Genomic DNA, 7,590 nt, shown 5'->3' on the forward strand with positions numbered 1-7,590 from the left:
ACTGGGACCATCTCAATCACATCGGCCCTATCCTTCTCATAGTTGCCTTCAATAGCTGCATAAAGTAGATCAACAATGGGGGGTGTGGACTCCCGCTCTGTAGTAGCATCAACTATCGCATCCACCTGATAAACAGTCTCCCCAATGGCAGAATGTGCCATGGATGAGGGGAGATGGAAATGCAGCTGTTCTCCCAAAATTTCAAGTGATAACTTCCCATTCTTCACATCAAAATTGGCTGCTGTAGTCTTTAAAAAATCACGACCCAAAATCACCGGAATGCGGGCATCCTCTTCCATATTCATAATGACGAAATCGCAGGGTACGAAGTAATTACCAACTTGGACGGGGAAATCCTCAAGAATACCAACTGGGTATCTCATAGATCGATCGGCTAATTGTATAGACATCCGAGTGGCTTTCATCTCACCATTGATCTTTTTGCATAGCGTTAACGACATCACACTCACACTAGCCCCTAAATCAGCAAGGGCTACGACAGACACATCTTTCCCAAACTTCAGCGGGATAGTAAAACTACCAGGATTAGCATGTTTCTTAGGAACCTTGCATCCCAAAATAGCACTACATTGCCCATTCAAAGTTTCCACCACACTCTCCTCTAGCTTGCGTTTATTGGAAATAATGTCCTTGAGGAATTTAGCATAAGAGGCCATTTCCTTAATGGCTTCCAAGAAGGGGATGTTGATTTGTAGCTTGCTCAAAACTTGAAGAAATTTTCCATATTTATGCTCAAGCTTCGCCTGTGCCAATCTAGAAGGAAATTGCACTAGTAGTGTGTAAGTTCGATCGGCAATTGTGGGCTTGTCTGAATTAACTGGCTCATCCGTTTTTTCTTCAGAGATGTCATCATTAGTTCCTGGATCTGGAACAACAATAGGTGAAGTTTTTACCTTAGGGGCTGGATCATGAAGTGTGCTACCACTCCTCGTAGTTATTGCATTGAGTTGCTGATGTGGGGATGTGGTTGGGTTCCTTTCTGTGTTTTCCGGAAGTTGCCCTTTTGCATGGATAAGTTACTCAATTGCTGAGCCATTTGAGCCATCTGAGTGTCGATCATTTTGTTGTGAGCCAAAATCTGATTAATGGAGGTGCTGAAGTATTCATTTTGCTTGCTTTGGGTAGCAATAAAGTTCTCCATCAAGCTCTCAAGGTTGGACTTCGGTGGATGTTGTTGTTGAGGTGGGAAGGGAGGCCTTTGTTGGAAACCCGATGGTATGTTGTACGAGGATGAGGGATTCTGCGCATTTTTGTTTTTGTAGGAAAAATTTGGATGATCCCTCCATCCTGAATTGAAGGTGTTGGAGTAGGGGTTGTATTGTTGTCTCGCATTCTGATTTTGGATGGCATTGACTTGTTCCACAGCAGCAACCCCTTCGGCTTGAAGTTGGCAATCGACACTAGAATGCCCACTTAAGCCCCAAGCACCACAAACTTTATTTATTGCAACTACATCCAATTGCTCAACCTTCCTTGTCAAAGCCTGTACATTATTAGTCAAAGCAACAATAGCATCCACTTCATACCTACCACCTCGCCTTGGAATTGATTGTTCTCGCCAGTGGTAATTTGAAGCCATATCATCAAGAATTTTCTTGGCCTGGGTCAGTGTTTTCATCATGAAGTTACCCCCAGCAGCAGCATCCAAAGAAGTTTGGATCTCATGCCTCAAAGCATTGTAGACTGTCTCAATAACCATCCAATCCGGTAATCCATGATGTGGGCACTTTCTGATTAGACTTTTAAATCTGTCCCATGCATCATAGAGTGATTCCCCGTCTTTTTGCTTGAAAGTAGAGATCTCATTTCGGTACTTTGAAGTTTTTTCGGGTGGGTAGTATCGATGCAAGAATGCCTTTTTCAGAGCCTCCCAAGTACCAATGGAGTTGGGTTCTTCCTCATGAAGCCACTGTTTAGCCGCCCCCGCAAGAGAAAAAGGGAAAGCTATTAACATTAATTGATCGGAGGTGACGTTGTTGTACTTGTGTGTCATGCACTTGTCGATGAACAGATTAATATGGTCGGTTGGGCTCTCATTTTCAATACCATGAAATTGGTCCTGAGCGATCCAGTTGAAAAATGCTGACTGGATCTCATACTGGTTCCCGGAAATCTCTGGCCTCACAATGCTTGTAGTGACAATGCTAGCATCAGGAGTGATGTAATCCAGGAGGGGTTTCTCTGGTGTTTTAGTCATGGTTAAATCTTCCCTTCTCTTGTTTCTTCGCCTTCTTTGCCTAGAGTTGAGTTTTCTTGCTGTTGCTTCGATTTCAGGGTCAAAAGGTACTAGTTCGTGTCCCTGTCCTCTGGTTTGCATGCAACAAAAGAAACTAAAAGCAAAGGGTTAAATAAACAAGGGAGGGGGACCTAACCTAAGCAGAATCAGAGAAAAAGAATCAATTTAAACTCAGAAAATAAACACTAAACTAATCCGTTGTTCCCCGGCAACGGCGCCAAAATTTGATAGGTCGTTTATGTACTATCAAACAAATTCTAATATGACACTAGTATAGCAACAGTCAGGGTCGAATCCACAGGGAACAATGAAGTAAGTGATTATTTTCCGGCTACCAATTGATCCTAGGTAACACACAAATTAGGAGAATATATATCTAGACTAACTAAACAACTAGAGCACAAACAATTAAACTAGAAAGGTAGATCGATGATACTAAAACATCCAGGGATAAACTTCCCCACTAGCATGATATGATGACAATGAGATCCTACTACCCTTACAACAATCATAACCAAGTTCAATAGGACGAATACACCATTAAGAATACTAATAAATCCTTTCGAAGACTATTAGCTTCACTACCATACTATCAAACCTATTTTCATGGAATCAAGTATAATAATGACATTGAGCACAGTATTCTATAAGATCCAACAATCAAATCTATCTATTTTCATGAAGATTATCAAGTCCTTGATCTAAAAGACAATTCATTCAACTCTAACTTTCGTTAACAAAGAATAAATTGTTAACCACAATTTCCAAAGTTTCCATTGAATAACGTAAGTTAACTAGCATAAGAGATCAAGCATGAACAAGGATTATGCATAACAAAAAGGGATTGAAACTCAATAATTCATCATCAAAATCATGGCTAGGGTTCCATCTAACCCTAGATTAAGAAACTACTCACACATATTAATTACAACAAAACAAGAATTCATTAAAAGAAACATGATTAAAAATAATAACAAGAAAAGGGATAAAGAAATAGTACTTGAATTCGAATACCAAATGACGAACGAAAGTAAATGAAGTTACAAAGTTTCTTCCCTAAAGTGAAGAATTAAAAGTCTCTAAAAAACGGAGAAAAATTGTTAACCTCCCCGTTCTATTACATTCCCTAGTGATTAAATAAGAAAACTGCACGGAAAACGGTTATTAAAGCAGGACCGGGCCGGGTTTCTGACAGACCGGACCGGGTTTCTAGAAGACCGGACCGGGTTTATGAAAGACCCGACCGGGCCCGTGTGCTGAGAATTTTCCAGAGAATAGAAATTGCAGGACCCGACCTGGTTTAAGCAAGACCCGACCGGGTCCGTGGGTTGATCATTCCAGCAAGTGATTTTAGACAAACCCGGCCGGGTTTAAGCTTGACCCGACCGGGTCCTGGGCTTGGATGCTTACGTTCTTATTTCTTGCTTGAAATCACCCGGGTATGAAAATACCCGCCCGGGCCTATCATCTTGTGCTTACTTTTCTTCATGAGAACACGGTAAAAGTACAAACGAAACCCAACGGGACTAAAAGCATGTCCGAATGGGCCCGTGAGCTCACAAAAGTGTCGTAATGCGGTCTCGAACTCTGCCAAATCTCGAAGCACACATTCTAATGCTCAGGAGTGATTCGCTTCCAATACAAGAGTGGAGTAAAATGGCTGAAATAATCAAAGACACACAAAACTCCAACCAAGCGTAAAATCACATGGAAAATTCGAAATCACACATCAAAATGCCATAAAAATGCAAGGGAAGGGAGCATAAAAGTATAGTATAAAGTGCACAGATCAAACTCCCCCAAGCCAAACCCTTGCTTGTCCCCAAGCAAATGAACCGTCAAAGAAAAGTGGAGATCATATAGGTCAACAAAGTTCTTCCCCAAAGGTTTTCGAAATTCATTTAAAAGCAACTTCAAACGACTCGGCATTTATGCACACTCAACATCAATCCGTACTATCATAGCGCAATCAGGCTTTCACGATTCATCCAAAAGGTAACCAGTTAAGGCCATCGTAAACACATCATAAATCAAATGAGGAGGTACTCACGGGGCAACTCACCACTCCATTGTCGATGAGTCTAGAACTCATTACACACACCGAAGTAGTGAAAATGACTACTTCTATTCCCCAGCAGTGTTTCCCTCCCAAATCTCACTCTCATGTGTCTTGAAGGACAAAAAGTTCTCTCCAATGCAAACAACATTCTAAAGACTTTCACTTTAACTTTGCTATCCTTCTCCTTCGAAATAGACTTCAACTACCAAGAGAATCAATTCAGGCTAATAATGGGAGCAACGTTGGCTAAGGTTATTGGTCGTGCTAAAAGTATGAGACCTAGTAGGGACAGTAGGGAGTGAAATCTCTTTTCTCGCAACAACACACACTTCGAGCATAAACATCATATAACCAATCTTAAATAAACTTAACCAATGAAATTTCGAGCTTCTGAAAGAACAATATATTACCCCTTTTTATTTAATTTATAACTAAAAGCAAAAATCACATTCTTTTTGTTGTTTTTGTTGAGTTTTTTTCTTTCTTTTTCTTTTTTTTAAAGAAATAATACTTGGGGGTGTCTATATACAGAAGAGTTTAAAAGAAGCTCGAGATTTTACCATCATGGATCAGTAACCACACCAACAACCAACATCAAACTTAAATAATTGATTCACTCCCTAAGGTGTAAGAGGGGGAAATTTTGGGATTGTGGAGCTTTAGTAATGCAGGTTGAAAGAAAAGGGGCTCAAGCTCAAGAGGGCTAAAACCTAAAGTCAAGTAGTGCAAGGTGGCTTTTTAGTCCATGTGGTTTCAAGTAACATCTAAGCCTGAAAATCATTTTCAACAAGGTATATCTAGTCAAATTCTAGGAGGAGTAAAGCAAAGTCAAGATCGGTCTAGCCCCTAATGGGCATCCTAGCACATAATGCACACACATTTGATTAGGCCAACTCACCAGCTAACCTACTCATGCTCATGAGGTAATTAAATGCCACTTAATTGGTTCTCAAATTAGGAGTGTCTGCAGTTTGCCTCTGACATCCAAATAACAGTATCACATGCCAAAATACCAGTCAAAACATTTTGCAAAATTCATTTTAGGGGAAAGGACAATGTTACTCATATATAGAGGATTCCAAAGGGGATTCCAACAATTCTCATCAAGCCATAACACGTTTTTTTTTTTTTTTTTTTTTTTTTTTTTTTTGTATGCATGCGAGAAATAAAACCTAACTCTATATGTTGAAAATGATAAAAAAGAATGCAGGTGCATGAGTGAGTGCGTGAGTGGAAAGTGATTATCCCCCCAAGCCAGCCCAAGCACGGTTCGCAGTGTTTGGCAAAAGATCAAATAAATGATCACTGGCCCGAACCACCACCTCCAGGACCAGAGGGACCACATCTCATGAGTGCAGAATGAGGGATTAATACCCTTGATGTCATCAATAGTGTACCCAATAACACTCTTATACTTTTTCAGAACTGTGAGTAATCGCTCAATTTGAGTGCCGTTGAGTTTAGCATTGACAATAACAGGGTAAGTGTCATTATCCTCTAGAAAGACATACTTCAAAGAAGGAAGGAGGGGTTTTAATTCTACCTGAGGAGGCGTAGTACATTCCTTTCGTTCCTCAATGGTGGACACCTTCCAAGGTGGGATGTCCTCAAACTGAGCTTTTGCAGGAACAATTGTATGTGCAACATCTAAAACTGGGACCATCTCAATCACATCGGCCCTATCCTTCTCATAGTTGCCTTCAATAGCTGCATAAAGTAGATCAACAATGGGGGGTGTGGACTCCCGCTCTGTAGTAGCATCAACTATCGCATCCACCTGATAAACAGTCTCCCCAATGGCAGAATGTGCCATGGATGAGGGGAGATGGAAATGCAGCTGTTCTCCCAAAATTTCAAGTGATAACTTCCCATTCTTCACATCAAAATTGGCTGCTGTAGTCTTTAAAAAATCACGACCCAAAATCACCGGAATGCGGGCATCCTCTTCCATATTCATAATGACGAAATCGCAGGGTACGAAGTAATTACCAACTTGGACGGGGAAATCCTCAAGAATACCAACTGGGTATCTCATAGATCGTAAGTTAACTAGCATAAGAGATCAAGCATGAACAAGGATTATGCATAACAAAAAGGGATTGAAACTCAATAATTCATCATCAAAATCATGGCTAGGGTTCCATCTAACCCTAGATTAAGAAACTACTCACACATATTAATTACAACAAAACAAGAATTCATTAAAAGAAACATGATTAAAAATAATAACAAGAAAAGGGATAAAGAAATAGTACTTGAATTCGAATACCAAATGACGAACGAAAGTAAATGAAGTTACAAAGTTTCTTCCCTAAAGTGAAGAATTAAAAGTCTCTAAAAAACTGAGAAAAATTGTTAACCTCCCCGTTCTAGTACATTCCCTAGTGATTAAATAAGAAAACTGCACGGAAAACGGTTATTAAAGCAGGACCGAACCGGATTTCTGACAGACCGGACCGGGTTTCTGGAAGACCGGACCGGGTTTATGAAAGACCCGATCGGGTCCGTGTGCTGAGAATTTTTCAGAGAATAGAAATTGTAGGACCCGACCGGGTTTAAGCAAGACCCGACCGGGTCCGTGGGTTGATCATTCCAGCAAGTGATTTTAGACAAACCCGGCCGGGTTTAAGCTTGACCCGACCGGGTCCTGGGCTTGGATGCTTACGTTCTTATTTCTTGCTTGAAATCACCTGGGTATGAAAATACCCGCCCGGGCCTATCATCTTGTGCTTACTTTTCTTCATGAGAACGCGATAAAAGTACAAACGAAACCCAACGGGACTAAAAGCATGTCCGAATGGGCCCGTGAGCTCACAAAAGTGTCGTAATGCGGTCTCGAACTCTGCCAAATCTCGAAGCACACATTCTAATGCTCAGGAGTGATTCGCTTCCAATACAAGAGTGGAGTAAAATGGCCTGAAATAATCAAAGACACACAAAACTCCAACCAAGCGTAAAACCACATGGAAAATGCGAAATCACACATCAAAATGCCATAAAAATGCAAGGGAAGGGAGCATAAAAATATAGTATAAAGTGCACAGATTAAATAGAGCTTCTCTCCCCAAGGGTAAGTTTATCTTGTGGTTGGCTCTCTTACACAAGTTGAAGACCAAGGACAAAATTTTCCTGCTACATTTGATTCCTGATGACATTTGTTGTATGTGTAATTCTGCTACTGAATCTTTTAAGCACATCTTCTTCTCTTGCCCTTTGAGTGCAGAATGCCTTAGAGGACTTTATTTATGGCTTGGCTTATCGGATCCTCACCTAA

The 7,590-nt window shown here is 40.7% G+C and overlaps 1 non-coding gene across 1 annotated transcript; it reads left to right on the top strand.

Annotated features, from left to right (window-relative positions):
- The first annotated feature begins 1,730 nt into the window (after positions 1-1,730).
- Positions 1,731-1,836, top strand: LOC130819604 (small nucleolar RNA R71). Its single transcript, XR_009044643.1, has one exon. It is a non-coding gene; the product is annotated as a small nucleolar RNA R71 (small nucleolar RNA).
- Positions 1,837-7,590: the final 5,754 nt, after the last annotated feature.

The sequence above is a fragment of the Amaranthus tricolor genome, chromosome 7, assembly GCF_026212465.1.
Source record: "Amaranthus tricolor cultivar Red isolate AtriRed21 chromosome 7, ASM2621246v1, whole genome shotgun sequence".
Lineage (NCBI taxonomy): Eukaryota > Viridiplantae > Streptophyta > Magnoliopsida > Caryophyllales > Amaranthaceae > Amaranthus > Amaranthus tricolor.